This window comes from Ambystoma mexicanum, chromosome 1p (assembly GCF_040938575.1).
Source record: "Ambystoma mexicanum isolate Mex_15411 chromosome 1p, UKY_AmexF1_1, whole genome shotgun sequence".
Classification (NCBI taxonomy): Eukaryota; Metazoa; Chordata; class Amphibia; order Caudata; family Ambystomatidae; genus Ambystoma; species Ambystoma mexicanum.
Genome location: NC_090921.1, coordinates 1185774861 through 1185799480, shown reverse-complemented (window position 1 = coordinate 1185799480; position 24620 = coordinate 1185774861).

The following is a 24620-nucleotide window of genomic DNA, read 5'->3' as shown; positions in this document are numbered from 1 at the left end:
CCGTGTGTCTATCCCTCCCCCGCTCATGCCCCGTGTCTCTATGCCTCCCGCCGCCCACCCCCGCTCATGCCCTGTGTCTCTATCCCTCCTGCCGCCCACCCCCCGCTCATGCCCTGTGTCTCTATATCTCCCGCCGCCCACCCCCCGCTCATGCCCCGTGTGTCTATTTCTCCCGCCCACCCCCCGCTCATGCCCCGTGTGTCTATCCCTCTCCCGCTCATGCCCCGTGTCTCAATGCCTCACGCTGCCCACCCGCCGCCCACGCCCCATGTCTCTATCCCTCCCGCTGCCCATCCCCCGTGTCTCTATCCCACCCGCCGCCCACCCCTGCTCATGCCCCATGTCTCTATCCCTCCCGCCGCCACCCCCGCTCATGCTCCGTGTCTCTATCCCTCCCACCACCCACCTCCTGCTCATGCCCCGTGTGTCTATCCCTCGCGCCGCCCACCCCCCGCTCATGCCCCATGTCTCTATCCCTCCCCCCACTCATGCCCCATGTCTCTAACCCTCCTGCCGCCCAAGCCCCGTATCTCTATCCCTCCCACCGCCCACCCCCCGCTCATGCCCCGTGTCTCTATCCCTCCCGCCGCCCACCCCCCGCTCATGCCCCGTGTGTATATTCCTCCCGCCCACCCACCGCTCATGCCCCGTGTGTCTATCCCTCCCCCGCTCATGCCCCGTGTCTCAATGCCTCCCGCCGCCCACCCCCCGCTCATGCCCCATGTCTGTATCCCTCCTGCCGCCCACACCCCGCACATGCCTGTCTCTATCCCTCTCGCTGCCCACCCCCCGCTCATGCCCCATGTCTCTATCCCTCCCACCGCCCACCCCCCGCTCATGCCCCGTGTGTCTATTCCTCCCGCCGCCCACCCCCCGCTCATGCCCCATGTGTCTATCCCTCCCGCCGCCCACCCCCCGTTCATGCCCGGTGTCTCTATCCCTCCCCCGCTCATAATCGGTGTCTCTATCCCTCCCGCCGCCCACGCCCCATGTCTCTATCCCTCCCGCTGCCCATCCCCCATGTCTATATCCCTCCCGCCGCCCACCCCTGCTCATGCCCCATGTCTCTATCCCTCCCGCCGCCACCCCCGCTCATGCTCCGTGTCTCTATCCCTCTCGCCGCCCACGCCCTCTCATGCCCCGTTTCTCTATCCCTCCCGCCGCCCACCCGCCGCTCATGCCCTGTGTGTCTATTCCTCCCGCCCACCCCTGCTCATGCCCCATGTGTCTATCCCTCCCCCAGCTCATGCCTCGTGTCTCTATGCCTCCCGCCGCCCACCTCGCCGCTCATGCCCCGTGTCTCTATCCCTCCCGCCACCCACCCCCGCTCATGCCCCGTGTGTCTATTCCTCCTGCCCACCCCCCGCTCATGCCCCGTGTGTCTATCTCCCTCCCCCCGCTCATGCCCCGTGTCTCTATGCCTCCCGCCACCCACCCCCCGCTCATGCCCCGTGTCTCTATCCCTCCCGCCGCCCACTCCCCGCTCATGCCCCGTGTCTCTATCCCTCCCCCAACTCATGCCCCATGTCTCTAACCCTCCTGCCGCCCAAGCCCCGTATCTCTATCCCACCCACCGCCCACCCCGCGCTCATGCCCCATGTGTCTCTTCCCTCCCCATCCCGCAACTCCCAGCTCATGCCCCGTGTGTCTATCCCTCCCGCCGCCCACCCGCCGCTCATGCCCTGTGTGTCTATTCCTCGCGCCCACCCCCCACTCATGCCCCGTGTGTCTATCCCTCCCCCGCTCATGCCCCGTGTCTCTATGCCTCCCGCCGCCCACCCCCGCTCATGCCCTGTGTCTCTCTCCCTCCTGCCGCCCACCCCCCGCTCATGCCCTGTGTCTCTATATCTCCCTCCGCTCATGCCCCGTGTGTCTATTTCTCCCGCCCACCCCCCGCTCATGCCCCGTGTGTCTATCCCTCCCCCGCTCATGCCCCGTGTCTCAATGCCTCCCGCTGCCCACCCGCCGCCCACGCCCCATGTCTCTATCCCTCCCGCTGCCCATCCCCCGTGTCTCTATCCCTCCCGCCGCCCACCCCTGCTCATGCCCCATGTCTCTATCCCTCCCGCCGCCACCCCCGCTCATGCTCCGTGTCTCTATCCCTCCCACCACCCACCTCCTGCTCATGCCCCGTGTGTCTATCCCTCGCGCCGCCCACCCCCCGCTCATGCCCCAAGTCTCTATCCCTCCCCCCACTCATGCCCCATGTCTCTAACCCTCCTGCCGCCCAAGCCCCGTATCTCTATCCCTCCCACCGCCCACCCCCCGCTCATGCCCCGTGTCTCTATCCCTCCCGCCGCCCACCCCCCGCTCATGCCCCGTGTGTCTATTCCTCCCGCCCACCCACCGCTCATGCCCCGTGTGTCTATCCCTCCCCCGCTCATGCCCCGTGTCTCAATGCCTCCCGCCGCCCACCCCCCGCTCATGCCCCATGTCTGTATCCCTCCTGCCGCCCACACCCCGCTCATGCCTGTCTCTATCCCTCTCGCTGCCCACCCCCCCGCTCATGCCCCGTGTCTCTATCCCTCCCACCGCCCACCCCCCACTCATGCCCCGTGTGTCTATTCCTCCCGCTGCCCACCCCCCGCTCATGCCCCATGTGTCTATCCCTCCCGCCGCCCACCCCCGTTCATGCCCGGTGTCTCCATCCCTCCCCCCGCTCATAATCGGTGTCTCTATCCCTCCCGCCACCCACGCCCCATGTCTCTATCCCTCCCGCTGCCCATCCCCCATGTCTATATCCCTCCCGCCGCCCACCCCTGCTCATGCCCCATGTCTCTATCCCTCCCGCCGCCACCCCCGCTCATGCTCCGTGTCTCTATCCCTCCCGCCGCCCACGCCCTCTCATGCCCCGTTTCTCTATCCCTCCCGCCGCCCACCCGCCGCTCATGCCCTGTGTGTCTATTCCTCCCGCCCACCCCCGCTCATGCCCCGTGTGTCTATCCCTCCCCCCGCTCATGCCCCGTGTCTCTATGCCTCCCGCCACCCACCCCCGCTCATGCCCCGTGTCTCTATCCCTCCCGCCACCCACCCCCGCTCATGCCCCGTGTGTCTATCCCTCCCGCAGCCCACCCCCCGCTCATGCCCCGTGTGTCTATCCCTCCCGACGCCCACCCCCGCTCATGCCCCGTTTGTCTATCCCTCCCACCACCCACCTCCTGCCCCGTGTGTCTATCCCTCGCGCCGCCCACCCCCCGCTCATGCCCCGTGTCTCTATCCCTCCCCCCGCTCATGCCCCATGTCTCTAACCCTCCTGCCGCCCAAGCCCCGTATCTCTATCCCTCCCACCGCCCACCCCCCGCTCATGCCCCATGTCTCTATCCCACTCACCACCCACCCCCGCTCATGCCCCATGTGTCTCTTCCCTCCCTATCCCCCCGACTCCCCGCTCATGCCCCGTGTGTCTATCCCTACCGCCTCCCACCCGCCGCTCATGCCCCGTGTGTCTATTCCTCGCGCCCACCCCCGCTCATGCCCCGTGTCTCTATGCCTCCCGCCGCCCACCACCTGCTCATGCCCCATGTCTGTATCCCTCCTGCCGCCCACCCCCCTCTCATGCCCGTGTCTCTATCCCTCTCGCCGCCCACCCCCCGCTCATGCCCTGTGTATCTATCCCTCCCGCCGCCCACCCCCCGCTCATGCCCCGTGAGTCTATCCCTCCCGCCGCCCACCCCGCGCTCATGCCCCATGTGTATATCCCTCCCGCCGCCCCCCCCGTTCATGCCCGGTGTCTCTATCCCTCCTCCCGCTCATAATCTGTGTCTCTATCCCTCCCGCCGCCCACGCCCCGTGTCTCTATCCCTCCTGCTGCCCATCCCCCGTGTCTTTATCCCTCCCGCCGCCCACCCCTGCTCATGCCCGTGTCTCTATCCCTCCCGCCGCCACCCCGCTCATGCTCTATGTCTCTATCGCTCCCGCCGCCCATGCCCTCTCATGCCCCGTGTCTCTATCCCTCCCGCCGCCCACCCGCCGCTCATGCCCCATGTGTCTATTCCTCCCACCCTCCCCCGCTCATGCCCCATGTGTCTATCCCTCCCCCCGCTCATGCCCCGTGCCTCTATGCCTCCCGCCACCCACCTCCCCGCTCATGCCCCGTGGTCTCTATCCCTCTCGCCGCCCACCCCCCGCTCATGCCCCGTGTGTCTATTCCTCCCGCTCATGCCCCATGTGTCTCTTCCCTCCCCATCCCCCAACCCCCCGCTCATGCCCCGTGTGTCTATCCCTCCCGCCGCCCACCCGCCGCTCATGCCCCGTGTGTCTATTCCTCGCGCCCACCCCCCGCTCATGCCCCGTGTGTCTATCCCTCCCCCGCTCATGCCCCGTGTCTTTATGCCTCCCGCCGCCCACCCCTGCTCATGCCCTGTGTCTCTATCCCTCCTGCCGCCCACCCCCCGCTCATGCCCCGTGTCTCTATCCCTCCCGCCGCCCACCCCCCACTCATGCCCCGTGTGTCTATCCCTCCTGCCGCCCACCCCCTGCTCATGCCCCATGTGTCTATCCCTCCCGCTGCCCAACCCCGTTCATGCCCGGTGTCACTATCCCTCCCCCCGCTCATGCCCCGTGTCTCTATCCCTCCTGCCGCCCACACCCCGCTCATGCCCCATGTGTCTCTTCCCTCCCCATCCCCCGACCCCCCGCTCATGTCCCATGTGTCTATCCCTCCCGCCGCCCACCCACCTCTCATGCCCCGTGTGTCTATCCCTCCTGCCGCCCACCCCCCGCTCATGCCCGTGTCTCTATCCCTCCCGTCGCCTACCCCCGCTCATGCCCCGTGTCTCTAAGACTCCCCGCTCATGCCCTGTGTGTTTATCCCTCCCGCCGCCCACCCCCTGCTCATGCCCCGTGTGTCTATCCCTCCCCCCGCTCATGCCCTGTGTCTCTGTGCCTCCCGCCACCCACCCCCCGCTCATGCCCAGTGTCTCTATCCCTCCCACCGCCCACCCCCCGCTGATGCCCCGTGCCTCTATCCCACCCCCCGCTCACCCCCCGCTCATGCCCCATGTGTCTCTTCCCTCCCCACCATCCCCCGACCCCCGATCATGCCCCGTGTGTATATCCCTCCCGCCGCCCACCCGCCGCTCATGCCTCATGTGTCTATTCCACGCACCAACCCCCCGCTCATGCCCCGTGTGTCTATACCTCCCATGCTCATGCCCCGTGTCTCTATGCCTCCCGTGCCCACCCCCGCTCATGCCCTGTGTCTCTATCCCTCCCGACGCCCACCCCCCGCTCATGCCCCGTGTGTCTATCCCTCCTGCCGCCCACCCCCCGCTCATGCCCCATGTGTCTATCCCTCCCGCTGCACAACCCCTGTTCATGCCCGGTGTCTCTATCCCTCCCCCCGCTCATGCCCCGTGTCTCTATCCCTCCCGCCGTCCACCCCCGCTCATGCCACATGTGTCTCTTCCCTCCCCCATCCCCCGACCCCCCGCTCATGCCCCGTGTGTCTATCCCTCCTGCCGCCCAGCCGCCGCTCATGCCCCGTGTGTCTATTCCTACCGCCCACCCCCCGCCCATGCCCTGTGTGTCTATCCCTCCCCCTGCTCATGCCCTGTGTCTCTATGCCTCCCGCCGCCCACCCCCCGCTCATGCCCCGTGTCTCTATCCCTCCTGCCGCCCACCCCCCGCTCATGCCCGTGTCTCTATCCCTCCAGCCGCCCACCCCCCGCTCATGCCCCGTGTCTCTATCCCTCCCGCCGCCCACCCCCCGCTCATTCCCTGTGTGTCTATTCCTCCCGCCCATGCCCCGTGTGTCTATCCCTCCCCCGCTCATGCCCCGTGTGTCTATCCCTCCCGCCGCGCACCCCCGCTCATGCCCAATCTGTCTATCCCTCCCGCCGGCCACCCCCCGTTCATGCCCGGTGTCTCTATCCCTCCCCCCGCTCATAATCTGTGTCTCTATCCCTCCCGCTGCCCACGCCCCGTGTCTCTATCCCTCCCGCTGCCCATCCCCCGCTCATGCCCCGTGTCTCTATCCCTCCCGCTGCCCACCCCTGCTCATGCCCCGTGTCTCTATCCCTTCCGCCGCCACCCCCGCTCATGCCCTGTGTCTCTATCCCTCCTGCCGCCCACACCCTCTCATGCCCCGTGTCTCTATCCCTCCCGCCGCCCACCCGCCGCTCATGCCCCGTGTGTCTATTCCTCCCGCCCACCCCCGCTCATGCCCCGTGTGTCTATCCCTCCCCCCACTCATGCCCCGTGTCTCTATGCCTCCCGCCGCCCACCTCCCCGCTCATGCCCCGTGTCTCTATCCCTCCTGCCGCCCACCCACCACTCATGCCCCGTGTGTCTATTCCTCCCGCCCACCCCCCGCTCATGCCCCATGTGTCTATCTCTCCCCCGCTCATGCCCCGTGTCTCTATGCCTCCCGTCACCCACCACCTGCTCATGCCCCATGTCTGTATCCCTCCTGCCGCCCACCCCCCTCTCATGCCCGTGTCTCTATCCCTCTCGCCGCCCACCCCCCCGCTCATGCCCTGTGTATCTATCCCTCCCGCCGCCCACCCCCCGCTCATGCCCCGTGAGTCTATCCCTCCCGCCGCCCACCCCGCGCTCATGCCCCATGTGTATATCCCTCCCGCCGCCCCCCCCCGTTCATGCCCGGTGTCTCTATCCCTCCTCCCGCTCATAATCTGTGTCTCTATCCCTCCCGCCGCCCACGCCCCGTGTCTCTATCCCTCCTGCTGCCCATCCCCCGTGTCTTTATCCCTCCCGCCGCCCACCCCTGCTCATGCCCGTGTCTCTATCCCTCCCGCCGCCACCCCGCTCATGCTCTATGTCTCTATCGCTCCCGCCGCCCATGCCCTCTCATGCCCCGTGTCTCTATCCCTCCCGCCGCCCACCCGCCGCTCATGCCCCATGTGTCTATTCCTCCCACCCTCCCCCGCTCATGCCCCATGTGTCTATCCCTCCCCCCGCTCATGCCCCGTGCCTCTATGCCTCCCGCCACCCACCTCCCCACTCATGCCCCGTGGTCTCTATCCCTCTCGCCGCCCACCCCCCGCTCATGCCCCGTGTGTCTATTCCTCCCGCTCATGCCCCATGTGTCTCTTCCCTCCCCATCCCCCAACCCCCCGCTCATGCCCCGTGTGTCTATCCCTCCCGCCGCCCACCCGCCGCTCATGCCCCGTGTGTCTATTCCTCGCGCCCACCCCCCGCTCATGCCCCGTGTGTCTATCCCTCCCCCGCTCATGCCCCGTGTCTTTATGCCTCCCGCCGCCCACCCCTGCTCATGCCCTGTGTCTCTATCCCTCCTGCCGCCCACCCCCCGCTCATGCCCCGTGTCTCTATCCCTCCCGCCGCCCACCCCCCACTCATGCCCCGTGTGTCTATCCCTCCTGCCGCCCACCCCCTGCTCATGCCCCATGTGTCTATCCCTCCCGCTGCCCAACCCCGTTCATGCCCGGTGTCACTATCCCTCCCCCCGCTCATGCCCCGTGTCTCTATCCCTCCTGCCGCCCACACCCCGCTCATGCCCCATGTGTCTCTTCCCTCCCCATCCCCCGACCCCCCGCTCATGTCCCATGTGTCTATCCCTCCCGCCGCCCACCCACCTCTCATGCCCCGTGTGTCTATCCCTCCTGCCGCCCACCCCCCGCTCATGCCCGTGTCTCTATCCCTCCCGTCGCCTACCCCCCGCTCATGCCCCGTGTCTCTAAGACCCCCCGCTCATGCCCTGTGTGTTTATCCCTCCCGCCGCCCACCCCCTGCTCATGCCCCGTGTGTCTATCCCTCCCCCCGCTCATGCCCTGTGTCTCTGTGCCTCCGGCCACCCACCCCCCGCTCATGCCCAGTGTCTCTATCCCTCCCACCGCCCACCCCCCGCTGATGCCCCGTGCCTCTATCCCACCCCCCGCTCACCCCCCGCTCATGCCCCATGTGTCTCTTCCCTCCCCACCATCCCCCGACCCCCGATCATGCCCCGTGTGTATATCCCTCCCGCCGCCCACCCGCCGCTCATGCCTCATGTGTCTATTCCACGCACCAACCCTCCGCTCATGCCCCGTGTGTCTATACCTCCCATGCTCATGCCCCGTGTCTCTATGCCTCCCGTGCCCACCCCCGCTCATGCCCTGTGTCTCTATCCCTCCCGACGCCCACCCCCCGCTCATGCCCCGTGTGTCTATCCCTCCTGCCGCCCACCCCCCGCTCATGCCCCATGTGTCTATCCCTCCCGCTGCCCAACCCCCGTTCATGCCCGGTGTCTCTATCCCTCCCCCCGCTCATGCCCCGTGTCTCTATCCCTCCCGCCGTCCACCCCCGCTCATGCCACATGTGTCTCTTCCCTCCCCATCCCCCGACCCCCCGCTCATGCCCCGTGTGTCTATCCCTCCTGCCGCCCAGCCGCCGCTCATGCCCCGTGTGTCTATTCCTACCGGCCACCCCCCGCCCATTCCCTGTGTGTCTATCCCTCCCCCTGCTCATGCCCTGTGTCTCTATGCCTCCCGCCGCCCACCCCCGCTCATGCCCCGTGTCTCTATCCCTCCTGCCGCCCACCCCCTGCTCATGCCCGTGTCTCTATCCCTCCAGCCGCCCACCCCCCCGCTCATGCCCCGTGTCTCTATCCCTCCCGCCGCCCACCCCCCGCTCATTCCCTGTGTGTCTATTCCTCCCGCCCATGCCCCGTGTGTCTATCCCTCCCCCGCTCATGCCCCGTGTGTCTATCCCTCCCGCCGCGCACCCCCGCTCATGCCCAATCTGTCTATCCCTCCTGCCGGCCACCCCCCGTTCATGCCCGGTGTCTCTATCCCTCCCCCCGCTCATAATCTGTGTCTCTATCCCTCCCGCTGCCCACGCCCCGTGTCTCTATCCCTCCCGCTGCCCATCCCCCGCTCATGCCCCGTGTCTCTATCCCTCCCGCTGCCCACCCCTGCTCATGCCCCGTGTCTCTATCCCTTCCGCCGCCACCCCCGCTCATGCCCTGTGTCTCTATCCCTCCTGCCGCCCACACCCTCTCATGCGTCGTGTCTCTATCCCTCCCGCCGCCCACCCGCCGCTCATGCCCCGTGTGTCTATTCCTCCCGCCCACCCCCGCTCATGCCCCGTGTGTCTATCCCTCCCCCCACTCATGCCCCGTGTCTCTATGCCTCCTGCCGCCCACCTCCCCGCTCATGCCCCGTGTCTCTATCCCTCCTGCCGCCCACCCACCACTCATGCCCCGTGTGTCTATTCCTCCCGCCCACCCCCCGCTCATGCCCCATGTGTCTATTACTCCCCCCGCTCATGCCCCGTGTCTCTATGCCTCCCGTCACCCACCCCCCGCTCATGCCCCGTGTCTCAATCCCTCCCGCCACCCACCCCCGCTCATGCCCCGTGTGCCTATCCCTCCCGCCGCCCACCCCCCACTCATGCCTCGTGTCTCTATCCCTCCCCCCGCTCATGCCCCATGTCTCTAACCCTCCCGCCGCCCACGCCCCGTATCTCTATCCCTCCCACCGCCCACCCCGCGCTCATGCCCTGTGTCTCTATCCCTCCCACCGCCCACCCCCCGCTCATGCCCCATGTGTCTCTTCCCTCCCACATCCCCCAACCCCCCGCTCATGCCCCATGTGTCTATCCCTCCCGCCGCCCACCCGCCGCTCATGCCCCGTGTGTCTATTCCTCCCGCCCACCCCCCGCTCATGCCCCGTGTGTCTATCCCTCCCCCGCTCATGCCCCGTGTCTCTATCCCTCCCGCCGCCCACCCGCCGCTCATGCCCCATGTGTCTATTCCTCCCGCCCACCCCCGCTCATGCCCCGTGTGTCTATCCCTCCCCCCACTCATGCCCCGTGTCTCTATGCCTCCCGCCGCCCACCTCCCCGCTCATGCCCCGTGTCTCTATCCCCTCCTGCCGCCCACCCGCCGCTCATGCCCCATGTGTCTATTTCTCCCGCCCACCCCCACTCATGCCCCATGTGTCTATCCCTCCCCCCGCTCATGCCCCGTGTCTCTATGCTTCCCGCCACCCACCTCCCCGCTCATGCCCCGTGTCTCTATCCCTCTCGCCGCCCACCCGCCGCTCATGCCCCGTGTGTCTATTCCTCCTGCCCACCCCCCGCTCATGCCCCGTGTGTCTATCTCCCTCCCCCGCTCATGCCCCGTGTCTCTATGCCTCCCGCCACCCACTCCCCGCTCATGCCCCGTGTCTCTATCCCTCCCCCCACTCATGCCCCGTGTCTCTAACCCTCCTGCCGCCCAAGCCCCGTATCTCTATCCCACCCACCGCCCACCCCCTGCTCATGCCCCATGTGTCTCTTCCCTCCCCATCCCCCAACCCCCCGCTCATGCCCCGTGTGTCTATCCCTCACCTGCTCATGCCCCGTGTCTCTATGCCTCCCGCCGCCCACCCCCGCTCATGCCCCGTGTCTCTATCCCTCAAGCCACCCACCCCCCGCTCATGCCCCGTGTGTCTATCCCTCCTCCCCTCCCACCCCCTGCTCATGCCCCGTGTGTCTATCCCTCCCGCCGCCCACTCCCCGCTCATGCCCCGTGTCTCTATCCCTCCCCCCACTCATGCCCCGTGTCTCTAACCCTCCTGCCGCCCAAGCCCCGTATCTCTATCCCACCCACCGCCCACCCCCCGCTCATGCCCCATGTGTCTCTTCCTCCCCATCCCCCAACCCCCTGCTCATGCCCCGTGTGTCTATCCCTCCCGCAGCCCACCCACCGCTCATGCCCCGTGTGTCTATTCCTCGCGCCCACCCCCCACTCATGCCCCGTGTGTCTATCCCTCCCCCGCTCATGCCCCGTGTCTCTATGCCTCCCGCCACCCACCCCCGCTCATGCCCCGTGTGTCTATCCCTCCTGCCTCCCACCCCCCGCTCATGCCCCGTGTATCTATCCCTCCTGCCTCCCACCCCCCGCTCATGCCCCGTGTGTCTATCCCTCCCGCCGCCCACTCCCCGCTCATGCCCCGTGTCTCTATCCCTCCCCCCACTCATGCCCCATGTCTCTAACCCTCCTGCCGCCCAAGCCCCGTATCTCTATCCCACCCACCGCCCACCCCCTGCTCATGCCCCATGTGTCTCTTCCCTCCCCATCCCCCAACCCCCCGCTCATGCCCCGTGTGTCTATCCCTCACCTGCTCATGCCCCGTGTCTCTATGCCTCCCGCCGCCCACCCCTGCTCATGCCCCGTGTCTCTATCCCTCAAGCCACCCACCCCCCTGCTCATGCCCCGTGTGTCTATCCCTCCTCCTTCCCACCCCCTGCTCATGCCCCGTGTGTCTATCCCTCCCGCCGCCCACTCCCCGCTCATGCCCCGTGTCTCTATCCCTCCCCCCACTCATGCCCCGTGTCTCTAACCCTCCTGCCGCCCAAGCCCCGTATCTCTATCCCACCCACCGCCCACCCCCTGCTCATGCCCCATGTGTCTCTTCCCTCCCCATCCCCCAACCCCCACTCATTCCCCGTGTGTCTATCCCTCCCGCCGCCCACCCGCCGCTCATTCCCCGTGTGTCTATTCCTCGTGCCCACCCCCCGCTCATGCCCCGTGTCTCTATCCCTCCCCCCGCTCATGCCCCGAGTCTTTAACCCTCCCGCCGCCCACACGCCATATCTCTATCCCTCCCACCGCCCACCCCCCCGCTCATGCCCCATGTCTCTATCCCTCCCGCCGCCCACCCCCCGCTCATGCCCCATGTGTCTCTTCCCTCCCCATCCCCCAACCCCCCGCTCATGCCCCGTGTGTCTATCCCTCATGCCGCCCACACGCCGCTCATGCCCCGTGTGTCTATTCCTCGCGCCCACCCCCCGCTCATGCCCCGTGTCTCTATCCCTCCCCCTGCTCATGCCCCATGTCTCTAACCCTCCCGCCGCCCACACGCCATATCTCTATCCCTCCCACCACCCACCCCCCGCTCATGCCCCATGTCTGTATCCCTCCTGCCGCCCACCCCCCGCTCATGCCTGTTTCTCTATCCCTCCCACCGCCCACCCCCCGCTCATGCCCCCTGTGTCTATCCCTCCCGCCGCCCACCCCCCGCTCATGCCCCATATGTCTATCCCTCCCGCCGCCCACCCCCCGTTCATGCCCGGTGTCTCTATCCCTCCCGACGCTCATAATCTGTGTCTCTATCCCTCCCGCCGCCCACGCCCCATGTCTCTATCCCTCCCGCCGCCCATCCCCCGTGTCTCTATCCCTCCCGCCGCCACCCCCGCTCATGCTCCGTGTCTCTATCCCTCCCGCCGCCCACGCCCTCTCATGCCCCGTGTCTCTATCCCTCCAGCCGCCCACCCGCTGCTCATGCCCTGTGTGTCTATTCCTCCCGCCCACCCCCGCTCATGCCCCGTGTGTCTATCCCACCTGCTCATGCCCTGTGTCTCTATGCCTCCCGCCACACACCCCCCGCTCATGCCCCGCGTCTCTATCCCTCCCGCCACCCACCCCCCGCTCATGCCCCGTGTGTCTATCCCTCCCGCAGCCCACCCCCTGCTCATGCCCCGTGTGTCTATCCCTCCCGACGCCCACCCCCGCTCATGCCCTGTGTGTCTATCCCTCCCGCCACCCACCTCCCGCTCATGCCCCGTGTGTCTATCCCTCCTGCAGCCCACCCACCGCTCATGCCCCGTGTGTCTATTCCTCGCGCCCACCCCCCACTCATGCCCCGTGTGTCTATCCCTCCCCTGCTCATGCCCCGTGTCTCTATCCCTCCTGCCGCCCACCCCCCGCTCATGCCCCGTGTCTCTATCCCTCCCGCCGCCCACCCCCCGCTCATGCCCCGTGTGTCTATCCCTCCCCCGCTCATGCCCCGTGTCTCTTTCCCTCCTGTCGCTCACCCCCCGCTCATGCCCCGTGTCTCTATCCCTCCCGCTGACCACCACCCCGCTCATGCCCCGTGTGTTTATCCCTCCCGCCACCCTCCTCCCGCTCATGCCCCGTGTGTCTATCCCTCGCGCCGCCCACCCCCCGCTCATGCCCCATGTCACTATCCCTCCACCCACTCATGCCCCATGTCTCTAACCCTCCTGCCGCCCAAGCCCCTTATCTCTATCCCTCCCACCGCCCACCCCCCGCTCATGCCCCGTGTGTCTATCCCTCACGCCGCCCATCCGCCGCTCATGCCCCGTGTGTCTATTCCTCGCGCCCACCCCCACTCATGCCCCGTGTCTCTACGCCTCCCGCCGCCCACCCCCCGCTCATGCCCCATGTCTGTATCCCTCCTGCCGGCCACCCCCGCTCATGCCTGTGTCTCTATCCCTCTCGCCGCCCACCCCCCCGCTCATGCCCTGTGTCTCTATCCCTCCCGCGCCCACCCCCCGCTCATGCCCCGTGTGTCTATCCCTCCCGCCGCACACCCCCCGCTCATGCCCCATGTGTCTATCCCTCCCGCCGCCCCCCCCGTTCATGCCCGGTGTCTCTATCCCCCCGCTCATAATCTGTGTCTCTATCCCTCCCGCCGCCCACGCCCCGTGTCTCTATCCCTCCCACTGCCCATCCCCCGTGTCTCTATCCCTCCCGCCGCCCACCCTTGCTCATGCCCCGTGTCTCTATCCCTCCCGCCGCCACCCCCGCTCATGCTCCGTGTCTCTATCCCTCCCGCCACCCACTCCCTCTCATGCCCCATGTCTCCATCCCTCCCGCCGCCCACCCGCCGCTCATGCCCCATGTGTCTATTCCTCCCGCCCACCTCCGCTCATGCCCCATGTGTCTATCCCTCCCACTCATGCCCCATGTCTCTATGCCTCCGCCGCCCACCTCCCCGCTCATTGCCGTGTCTCTATCCCCTCTTCGCCGCCCACCCTCCGCTCATGCCCCGTGTGTCTATTCCTCCTGCCCACCCCCCGCTCATGCCCCGTGTGTCTATCTCCCTCCCCCCGCTCATGCCCCGTGTCTCTATGCGTCCCGCCACCCACCCCTTGCTCATGCCCCGTGTCTCTATCCCTTCCCGCCGCCCACTCCCCGCTCATGCCCCGTGTCTCTATCCCTCCCCCCACTCATGCCCCATGTCTCTAACCCTCCTGCCGCCACAAGCCCGGTATCTCTATCCCACCCACCGCCCACCCCCCGCTCATGCCCCATGTGTCTCTTCCCTCCCCATCCCCCAACCCCCTGCTCATGCCCCGTGTGTCTATCCCTCCCGCAGCCCACCCACCGCTCATGCCCCGTGTGTCTATTCCTCGCGCCCACCCCCCACTCATGCCCCGTGTCTCTATCCCTCCCGCCGCCCACCCCCCGCTCATGCCCCGTGTGTCTATTCCTCCCGCCCACCCCCCCGCTCATGCCCCGTGTGTCTATCCCTCCCCGCTCATGCCCCCGTGTCTCTATGCCTCCCGCCGCCCACCCCCGCTCATGCCCCATGTCTGTATCCCTCCTGCCGCCCACCCCCCGCTCATGCCTGTGTCTCTATCTCTCTCGCCGCCCACCCCCGTTCATGCCCTGTGTCTCTATCCCTCCCACCGCCCACCCCCCGCTCATGCCCCGTGTGTCTATGCCTCCCGCCGCCCACCCCCCGCTCAAGCCCCATGTGTCTATCCCTCCGCCCGCCCACCCACGTTCATGCCCGGTGTCTCTATCCCTCCCCCCCGCTCATAATCTGTGTCTCCATCCCTCCCGCCGCCCACGACCCATGTCTCTATCCCTCCCGCTGCCCATCCCCCGTGTCTCTATCCCTCCCGCCGCCCACCGCTGCTCATGCCCCGTGTCTCTATCCCTCCCCGCCGCCACCCCAGCTCATGCTCCGTGTCTCTATCCCTCCCGCCGCCCACACCCTCTCATGCCCCGTGTCTCTATCCCCTCCCGCCGTCCACCCGCCGCTCATGCCCTGTGTGTCTATTCCTCCCGCCACCCCCGCTCATGCCCCGTGTGTCTATCCCGCCCCCGCTCATGCCCCGTGTCTCTATGCCTCCCGCAGGCCACCCCCCGCTCATGCCCCGTGTGTCTATCCCTCCCGACGCCCACCCCCCGCTCATGCCCCGTGTGTCTATCCCTCCCGCCACCCACCTCCTGCTCATGCCCCGTGTGTCTAACCCTCACGCCGCCCACCCCCCCTCATGCCCCGTGTCTCTATCCCTCCCCCCGCTCATGCCCCATGTCTCTAACCCTCCTGCCGCCCAAGCCCTGTATCTCATATCCCTCCCACGTTCACCCCCCGCTCATGCCCAGTGTCTCTATCCACCCACCGCCCACACCCGCTCATGCCCCATGTGTCTCTTCCCTTCCCATCCCCCGAGCCCCCGCTCATGCCCCGTGTGTCTATCCCTCCCGCCGCCCACCCGCCGCTCATGCTCCGTGTGTCTATTCCTCGCGCCCACCCCTGCTCATGCCCCGTGTCTCTATGCCTCCCGCCGCCCACCCCCCGCTCATGCCCCATGTCTGTATCCCTCCTGCCGCCCACCACCCGCTCATGCCCGTGTCTCTATCCCTCTCGCCGCCCACCCCCCCGCTCATGCCCTGTGTCTCTATCCCTCCCGCCGCCCACCCCCCGCTCATGCCCGTGAGTCTATCCCTCCCGCCGCCCACCCCCCGCTCATGCCCCATGTGTATATCCCTCCCGCCGACCCCCCGTTCATGCCCGGTGTCTCTATCCCTCCCCCCGCTCATAATCTGTGTCTCTATCCCTCTCGCCGCCCACGCCCCGTGTCTCTATCCCTCCCGCTGCCCCTCCCCCGTGTCTCTACCCCTCCCGCCGCCCACCCCTGCTCATGCCCCATGTCTCTATCCCTCCCGCCGCCACCCCCGCTCATGCTCCATGTCTCTATCCCTCCCGCTGCCCACGCCCTCTCATGCCCCGTGTCTCTATCCCTCCCGCCGCCCACCCGCCGCTCCTGCCCCATGTGTCTATTCCTCCCGCCCACCCCCGCTCATGCCCCATGTGTCTATCCCTCCCCCCACTCATGCCCCGTGTCTCTATGCCTCCCGCCACCCACCTCCCGGCTCATGCCCCGTGTCTCTATCCCTCTCGCCGCCTACCCGCCGCTCATGCCCCGTGTGTCTATTCCTCTCGGCCACCCCCCGCTCATGCCCCGTGTGTCTATCTCCCTCCCCCCGCTCATGCCCAGTGTCTCTATGCCTCCCGCCACCCACCCCCCGCTCATGCCCCGTGTCTCTATCCCTCAAGCCACCCACCCCCCGCTCATGCCCCGTGTGTCTCTTCCCTCCCCATCCCCCAACCCCCCGCTCATGCCCCGTGTGTCTATCCCTCCCACAGCCCACCCGCCGCTCATGCCCCGTGAGTCTATTCCTCGCGCCCACCCCCCGCTCATGCCCCGTGTGTCTATCCCTCGCCCGCTCATGCCCCGTGTCTCTATGCCTCCCGCCGCCCACCCCCGCTCATGCCCTGTGTCTCTATCCCTCCTGCCGCCCACCCCCCCGCTCATGCCCCGTGTCTCTATCCCTCCCGCCGCCCACCCCCCGCTCATGCCCCGTGTGTCTATCCCTCCCGCCGCCCACCCCCTGCTCATGCCCCATGTGTCTATCCCTCCCGCTGCCCAACCCCGTTCATGCCCGGTGTCACTATCCCTCCCCCGCTCATGCCCCGTGTCTCTCTCCCTCCTGCCGCCCACACCCCGCTCATGCCCCATGTGTCTCTTCCCTCCCCCATCCCCCGACCCCCCGCTCATGTCCCGTGTGTCTATCCCTCCCGCCGCCCACCCGCCTCTCATGCCCCGTGTGTCTATTCCTACCGCCCACCCCCCCCCATGCCCTGTGTGTCTATCCATCCCACCGCTCATGCCCCGTGTCTCTATGCCTCCTGCTGCCCACCACCACTCATGCCCTGTGTCTCTATCCCTCCTGCCGCCCACCCCCCGCTCTTGCCCGTGTCTCTATCCCTCCCGCCGCCTACCCCCCGCTCATGCCCCGTGTCTCTAAGACCCCCCGCTCATGCCCTGTGTGTTTATCCCTCCCGCCGCCCACCCCCTGCTCATGCCCCGTGTGTCTATCCCTCCCCCCGCTCATGCCCTGTGTCTCTATGCCTCCCGCCACCCACCCCCCGCTCATGCCCAGTGTCTCCACCCCCCGCTCATGCCCGTGTGTCTATCCCTCCCGCCGCCCACCCCCCGCTCATACCCCGTGTATCTATCCCTCCCGCCGCCCACCCCCCGCTCATGCCTCGTGTGTCTATCCCTACTGCTCATGCCCCGTGTGTCTATCCTTCCCACCCCACGCTCATGCCCCGTGTGTCTATCCCTCCTGCCGCGCACCCCCCACTCATGCCCCCTGTGTCTATCCCTCCGCCGCTCACCCCCCGCTCATGCCCCGTGTGTCTATCCCTCCCACCGCCCAGCCCCCGCTCATGCCCTGTGTGTCTATCCCTCCCGCGCCCACCCCCCGCTCATGCCCTGTGTGTCTATCCTTCCCACCGCCCACCACCCGCTCATGCCCAGTGTGTCTATCCCTCCCGCTGCCCACCCCCCGCTCATGCCCCGTGTGTCTATCCCTCGCCCGCTCATGCCCCGTGTGTCTAACCCTCCCGCCGCCCACCCACCGCTCATGCCCGTGTTTCGATCCCTCCCGCCGCCCACCCCCCGCTCATGCCCGTGTCTCTATCCCTCCCACCGCCCACCCTCCACTCATGCCCGGTGTGTCTCTCCCCTCCCCCCACCCTCTGACCCCTCGCTCATGTCCCGTGTGTCTATCCCTCCCGCCGCCGACCCCCCACTCATGCCCCGTGTGTCTCTCCCCTCCCCCCGCTCAGGCCCCATGTGTCTATAAATCCCACCACCGACCCCCCGCCCATGCCCCGTGTGTCTATCCCTCCCACCACCCCCACCCCCCGCTCATGCCCCGTGTGTCTATACCTCCCGCCGCCCACCCCCCGCTTATGCCCCGTGTGTCTATACCTCCCGCCGCCCACCCCCCGCTCATGCCCCGTGTGTCTATCCCTCCCTCCCTCCCGCCGCCCACCCCCCGCTCACGCCCCATGTGTATATCCCTCCCACCGCCCCCCCGTTCATGCCCGGTGTCTCAATCCCTCCCCCCGCTCATAATCTGTGTCTCTATCCCTCCCGCCACCCACGTCCCGTGTCTCTATCCCTCCCGCTGCCCATCCCCCGTGTCTCTATCCCTCCCGCCACCCACCCCTGCTCATGCCCCGTGTCTCTATCCCTCCCGCCGCCACCCCCGCTCATGCTCCATGTCTCTATCCCTCCCACCGCCCACGCCCTCTCATGCCCCGTGTCTCTATGCCTCTCGCCACCCACCTCCCCGCTCATTCCCCGTGTCTCTATCCCTCTCGCCGCCCAACCGCCGCTCATGCCCCGTGTGTCTATTCCTCCCACCCACCCCCCGCTCATGCCCCGTGTGTCTATCTCCCTCCCCCCGCTCATGCCCCGTGTCTCTAAGCCTCCCGCCACCCACCCCCCGCTCATGCCCCGTGTCTCTATCCCTCAAGCCACCCACCCCCCGCTCATGCCCCGTGTGTCTATCCCTCCTGCCTCCCACCCCCCGCTCATGCCCCGTGTGTCTATCCCTCCCACCGCCCACTCCCCGCTCATGCCCGTGTCTCTATCCCTCCCCCCACTCATGTCCCATGTCTCTAACCCTCCTGCCGCCCAAGCCCCGTATCTCTATCCCACCCACCGCCCACCCCCCGCTCATGCCCCATGTGTCTCTTCCCTCCCCATCCCCCAACCCCCCGCTCATGCCCCATGTGTCTATACCTCCCCCCGCTCATGCCCCGTGTCTTTAACCCTCCCCCCGCTCATGCCCCGTGTCTTTAACCCTCCTGCCTCCCACACGCCATATCTCTATCCCTCCCACCGCCCACCCCCCGCTCATGCCCCACGTCTCTATCCCTCCCGCCGCCCACCCCCCTCTCATGCCCCATGAGTCTCTTCCCTCCCCATCCCCCAACCCCCCGCTCATGCCCCGTGTGTCTATCCCTCCCGCCGCCCACCCGCTGCTCATGCCCCGTGTTTCTATTCCTCGCGCCCACCCCCGCTCATGCCCCGTGTCTCTATCCCTCCCCCCGCTCATGCCCCGTGATTCTAACCCTCCCGCCGCCCACACGCCATATCTCTATCCCTTTCACCGCCCACCCCCCACTCATGCCCCATGTCTGTATCCCTCCTGCCGCCCACCCCCCGCTCATGCCTGTGTCTCTATCCCTCTCGCCGCCCACCCCCCCGCTCATGCCCCGTGTTTCTATCCCTCCCAACCGCCCACCCCCCGCTCATGCCCCATGTGTCTATCCCTCCCACCGCCCACCCCCCGCTCATGCCCCATGTGTCTATCCCTCCCGTCGCCCACCCCCCATTCATGCCCGGTGTCTCTATCCCTCCCCCCGCTCATAATCTGTGTCTCTATCCCTCCCGCCGCCCACGCCCCATGTCTCTATCCCTCCCGCTGCCCATCCCCCGTGTCTCTATCCCTCCCGCCGCCCACCCCTACTCATGCCCCGTGTCTCTATCCCTCCCGTCGCCACCCCCGCTCATGCTCCGTGTCTCTATCCCTCCCGCCGCCCACGCCCTCTCATGCCCCGTGTCTCTATCCCTCCCGCCGCCCACCCACTGCTCATGCCCTGTGTGTCTATTCCTCCCGCCCACCCCCGCTCATGCCCCGTGTCTCTATGCCTCCCGCCACCCATCCCCCGCTCATGCTCCGTGTCTCTATCCCTCCCGCCACCCACCCCCCGCTCATGCCCCGTGTGTCTATCCCTCCCGCAGCCCACCCCCCGCTCATGCCCCGTGTGTCTATCCCTCCCGACGCCCACCCCCGCTCATGCCCCGTGTGTCTATCCCTCCCGCCACCTACCTCCCACTCATGCCCTGTGTCTCTAACCCTCCTGCCGCCCAAGCCCCGTATCTCTATCCCTCCCACCGCCCACCCCCCGCTCATGCCCCGTGTCTCTATCCCTCCCCCCGCCCAACCCCCGTTCATGCCTGGTGTCTTTATCCCTCCCCCCGCTCATGCCCCGTGTCTCTATCCCTCCCGCCGCCACCCCCGCTCATGCCCTGTGTCTCTATCCCTCCCGCCGCCCACGCCCTCTCATGCCCCGTGTGTCTATTCCTCCCGGCCACCCCGCTCATGCCCCGTGTCTCTATGCCTCCCGCCGTCCACCTCCCCGCTCATGCCCCGTGTCTCTATCCCTCCCGCCGCCCACCCGCCACTCATGCCCCGTGTGTCTATTCCTCCCGCCCACCCCGCGCTCATGCCCTGTGTCTCTATCCCTCCCGCCGCCCAGCTGCAGCTCATGCCCCGTGTGTCTATTTCTCCCGCCGCCCACCCCCCCGCTCATGCCCTGTGTCTCTATCCCTCCTGCCGCCCACCCCCCGCTCATGCCCTGTGTGTCTATCCCTCCCGCCGCCCACCCCCGCTCATGCCCCATGTGTCTATCCCTCCCGCCGCCCAACCCCCGTTCATGCCCGGTGTCTCTATCCCTCCCCCCGCTCATGCCCCGTGTCTCTATCCCTCCCGCCGCCCACGCCCCATGTCTCTAACCCTCCACCGCCCATCCCCCGCTCATGCCCCATGTCTCTATCCCTCCCGCCGCCCACCCCTGCTCATGCCCCGTGTCTCTAGCCCTCCCGCCGCTCATGCCCCATGTCTCTATGCCTCCCGCCGCCCACACCCGCTCATGCCCCGTGTCTCTATCCCTCCTGCCGCCCACCCCCTGCTCATGCCCATGTCTCTATCCCTCCCGCCGCCCACCCCCCCGCTCATGCCCTGTGTCTCTATCCCTCCCGCCGCCCACCCCCGCTCATGCCCCGTGTGTCTATCCCTCCCGCCGCCCACCCCCGCTCATACCCCATGTGTCTATCCCTCCCCCCGCCCAACCCCCGTTAATGCCCGGTGTCTTTATCCCTCCCCCCGCTCATGCCCCGTGTCTCTATCCCTCCCGCCGCCCACTCCCCATGTCTCTATCCCTCCACCGCCCATCCCCCGCTCATGCCCCATGTCTCTATCCCTCCCGCCGCCCACCCCTGCTCATGCCCCGTGCCTCTAACCCTCCCGACGCCCACGCCCCGTATCTCTATCCCTCCCACCGCCCACCCCCGCTCATGCCCTGTGTCTCTATCCCTCCCACCGCCAACCCCCCGCTCATGCCCCATGTGTCTCTTCCCTCCCCCATCCCCCGACCCTCCGCTCTTGCCCCATGTGTCTATCCCTCCCGCCGCCCACCCGCCGCTCATGCCCCGTGTGTCTATTCCTCCCGCCCACCCCCCGCTCATGCCCCATGTGTCTATCCCTCCCCCCGCTCATGCCCCATGTCTCTATGCCTCCCGCCGCCCACCCCCGCTCATGCCCGTGTCTCTATCCCTCCTGCCGCCCACCCCCCGCTCATGCCCGTGTCTCTATCCCTCCCGCCGCCCACCCCCCGCTCATGCCCCGTGTCTCTATCCCTCCCGCCGCCCACCCCCCGCTCATGCCCCGTGTGTCTATCCCTCCCGCCGCCCACCCCCGCTCATGCCCCATGTGTCTATCCCTCCCCCCGCTCATGCCCAGTGTCTCCATCCCTCCCGCCGCCCACGCCCCATGTCTCCATCCCTCCACCGCCCATCCCCCGCTCATGCCCCATGTCTCTATCCCTCCCGCCACCCACCCCTGCTCATGCCCCGTGTCTCTATCCCTCCCGCCGCCACCCAACGCTCGTGCCCCATGTCTCTATCCCTCCCGCCGCCCACGCCCTCTCATGCCCTGTGTCTCTATCCCTCCCGCCGCCGACCTGCCGCTCATGCCCCGTGTGTCTATTTCTCCCGCCCACCCCCGCTCATGCCCTGTGTGTCTATCCCTCCCCCCGCTCATGCCCCGTGTCTCTATGCCTCCCGCCGCCCATCCCCTCGCTCATGCCCGGTGTCTCTATCCCTCCCGCCGCCCACCCCCCGCTCATGCCCGGTGTCTCTATCCCTCCCCCCGCTCATGCCCCATGTCTCTATGCCTCCCGCCGCCCACGCCCCGTGTCTCTATCCCTCCTGCCGCCCATCCCCCGCTCATGCCCCGTGTCTCTAATCCTCCCACTGCCCACCCCCAGCTCATGCCCCGTGTCTCTATCCCTCCCGCCGCCCACCCCCGCTCATGCCCCGTATCTCTATCTGTCCCGCCGCCCATGCCCTCTCATGCCGTGTCTCTATCCCTCCCGCCGCTCATGCCCCGTGTGTCTATTACTCCCGCCCACCCCCCGCTCATGCCCCATGTGTCTATCCCTCCCCCCGCTCATGCCCCATGTCTCTATGCCTCCCGCTGCCCACCCCCCGCTCATGCCCCGTGTCTCTATCCCACCTGCCGCCCACCCCTGCTCATGCCCGTTTCTCTATCCCTCCCGCCGCCCACTCCCCAGCTCATGCCCCGTGTCTCTATCCCTCCTGCCGCCCACCCCCCGCTCATGCCCCGTGTGTCTATCCCTCCCGCCGCCCACCCCCCCGCTCATGCCCTGTGTGTCTATCGCTCCCGCTGCCCACCCCCATTCATGCCCGGTGTCTCTATCCCTCCCCCCGCTCATGCCCCGTGTCTCTAACCCTCCTGCCGCCCAAGCCAACCCCCGCTCATGCCCCATGTGTCTATCTCTCCCGCCGCCCACCCCCCGCTCATGCCCCGTGTGTCTATCCCTCCCGCCGCCCACCCCCCGCTCATGCCCCGTGTCCCTATCCCTCCCGCCGCCCACCCCCCGCTCATGCCCCATGTGTCTCTTCCCTCCCCATCCCCCGACCCCCCACTCATGCCCCGTGTGTCTATCCCTCCTGCCGCCCACCCGCCGCTCATGCCCTGTGTGTGTATTCCTACCGCCCACCCCCGCCCATGCCCTGTGTGTCTATCCCTCCCACCGCTCATGCCCTGTGTCTCTATGCCTCCCGCCGCCCATGCCCCGTGTCTCTATCCCTCCTGCTGCCCACCCCCCGCTCATGCCCGTGTCTCTATCCGTCCCGCCGCCCACCCCCCGCTCATGCCCTGTGTCTCTATCCCTCCCGCCGTCCACCCCCCGCTCATGCCCTGTGTGTCTATCCCTCCCGCCGCCCACCCCCCGCTCATGCCCCATGTGTCTATCCCTCCCGCCGCCCACCCCCCGTTCATGCACGGTGTCTCTATCCTTCCCCCCGCTCATAATCTGTGTCTCTATCCCTTCCGCCGCCCACGCCCCGTGTCTCTATCCCTCCCGCTGCCCATCCCCCGCTCATGCCCTGTGTCTCTATCCCTCCCGCCGCCCACCCCTGCTCATGCCCCGTGTCTCTATCCCTCCCGCCGCCACCCCCGCTCATGCCCTGTGTCTCTATCCCTCTCGCCGCCCACGCCCTCTCATGCCCTGTGTCTCTATCCCTCCCGCCGCCCACCCGCCGCTCATGCCCCGTGTGTCTATTCCTCCTGGCCACCCCGCTCATGCCCCGTGTGTCTATCCCTCCCCCCGCTCATGCCCCGTGTCTCTATGCCTCCCGCCGCCCACCTCCCCGCTCATGCCCCGTGTCTCTATCCCTCCCGCCGCCCACCCGCCACTCATGCCCCGTGTGTCTATTCCTCCCGCCCACCCCCCGCTCATGCCCGTTGTGTCTATCTCTCCCCCGCTCATGCCCCGTGTCTCTATCCCTCCCGCCACCCACCCCCCGCTCATGCCCTGTGTGTCTATCCCTCCCGCCGCCCACACCCCGCTCATGCCTCGTGTGTCTATCCCTCCCAACGCCCACCCCCGCTCATGCCCCGTGTGTCTATCCCTCCCGCCGCCCACCCCCCGCTCATGCCCCGTGTGTCTATCCCTCCTGCCGCCTACCCCCCTCTCTTGCCCCGTGTCTCTATCCCTCCCCCCGCTCATGCCCCATGTCTCTAACCCTCCCGCCGCCAACGCCCCATGTCTCTAACCCTCCCGCCGCCCACGCCCCATATCTCTATCCCTCCCACCGCCCACCCCCGCTCATTCCCTGTTTCTCTATCCCTCCCACCGCCCACCCCCCGCTCATGCCCCATGTGTCTCTTCCCTCCCCATCCCCCGACCCCCCCCTCATGCCCCATGTGTCTATCCCTCCCGCCACCCACCCGCCGCTCATGCCCCGTGTGTCTATTCCTCCCGCCCAACCCCCGCTCATGCCCCGTGTGTCTATGCCTCCGGCCGCCCACACCCGCTCATGCCCCGTGTCTGTATCCCTCCTGCCGCCCACCCCCCGCTCATGCCCGTGTCTCTATCCCTCCCGCCGCCCACCTACCGCTCATGCCCCGTGTGTCTATCCCTCCCGCCGCCCACCCCCTGCTCATGCCCCATGTGTCTATCCCTCCCGCCGCCCAACCCCCGTTCATGCCAGGTGTCTGTAGCCCTCCCCCCGCTCATGCCCCGTGTCTCTATCCCTCCCACTGCCCATGCCCCATGTCTCTATCCCTCCACCGCCCATCCCCCGCTCATGCCCCATGTCTCTATTCGCCCCGCCGCCCACCCCTGCTCATGCCCCGTGTCTCTATCGCTCCCGCCGCCACCCCCCGCTCATGCCCCATGTCTCTATCCCTCCCGCCGCCCACGCCCTCTCATGCCTCGTGTCTCTATCCCTCCCGCCGCCCACCTGCCGCTCATGCCCCGTGTGTCTATTTCTCCCGCCCACCCCCGCTCATGCCCTGTGTGTCTATCCCTCCCCCCACCCACCCCCCGCTCATGCCCGTGTCTCTATCCCTCCCACCGCCCACCTGCCGCTCATGCCCCGTGTGTCTATTTCTCCCGCCCACCCCCGCTCATGCCCTGTGTGTCTATCCCTCCCCCCGCTCATACCCCGTGTCTCTATGCCTCCCGCCG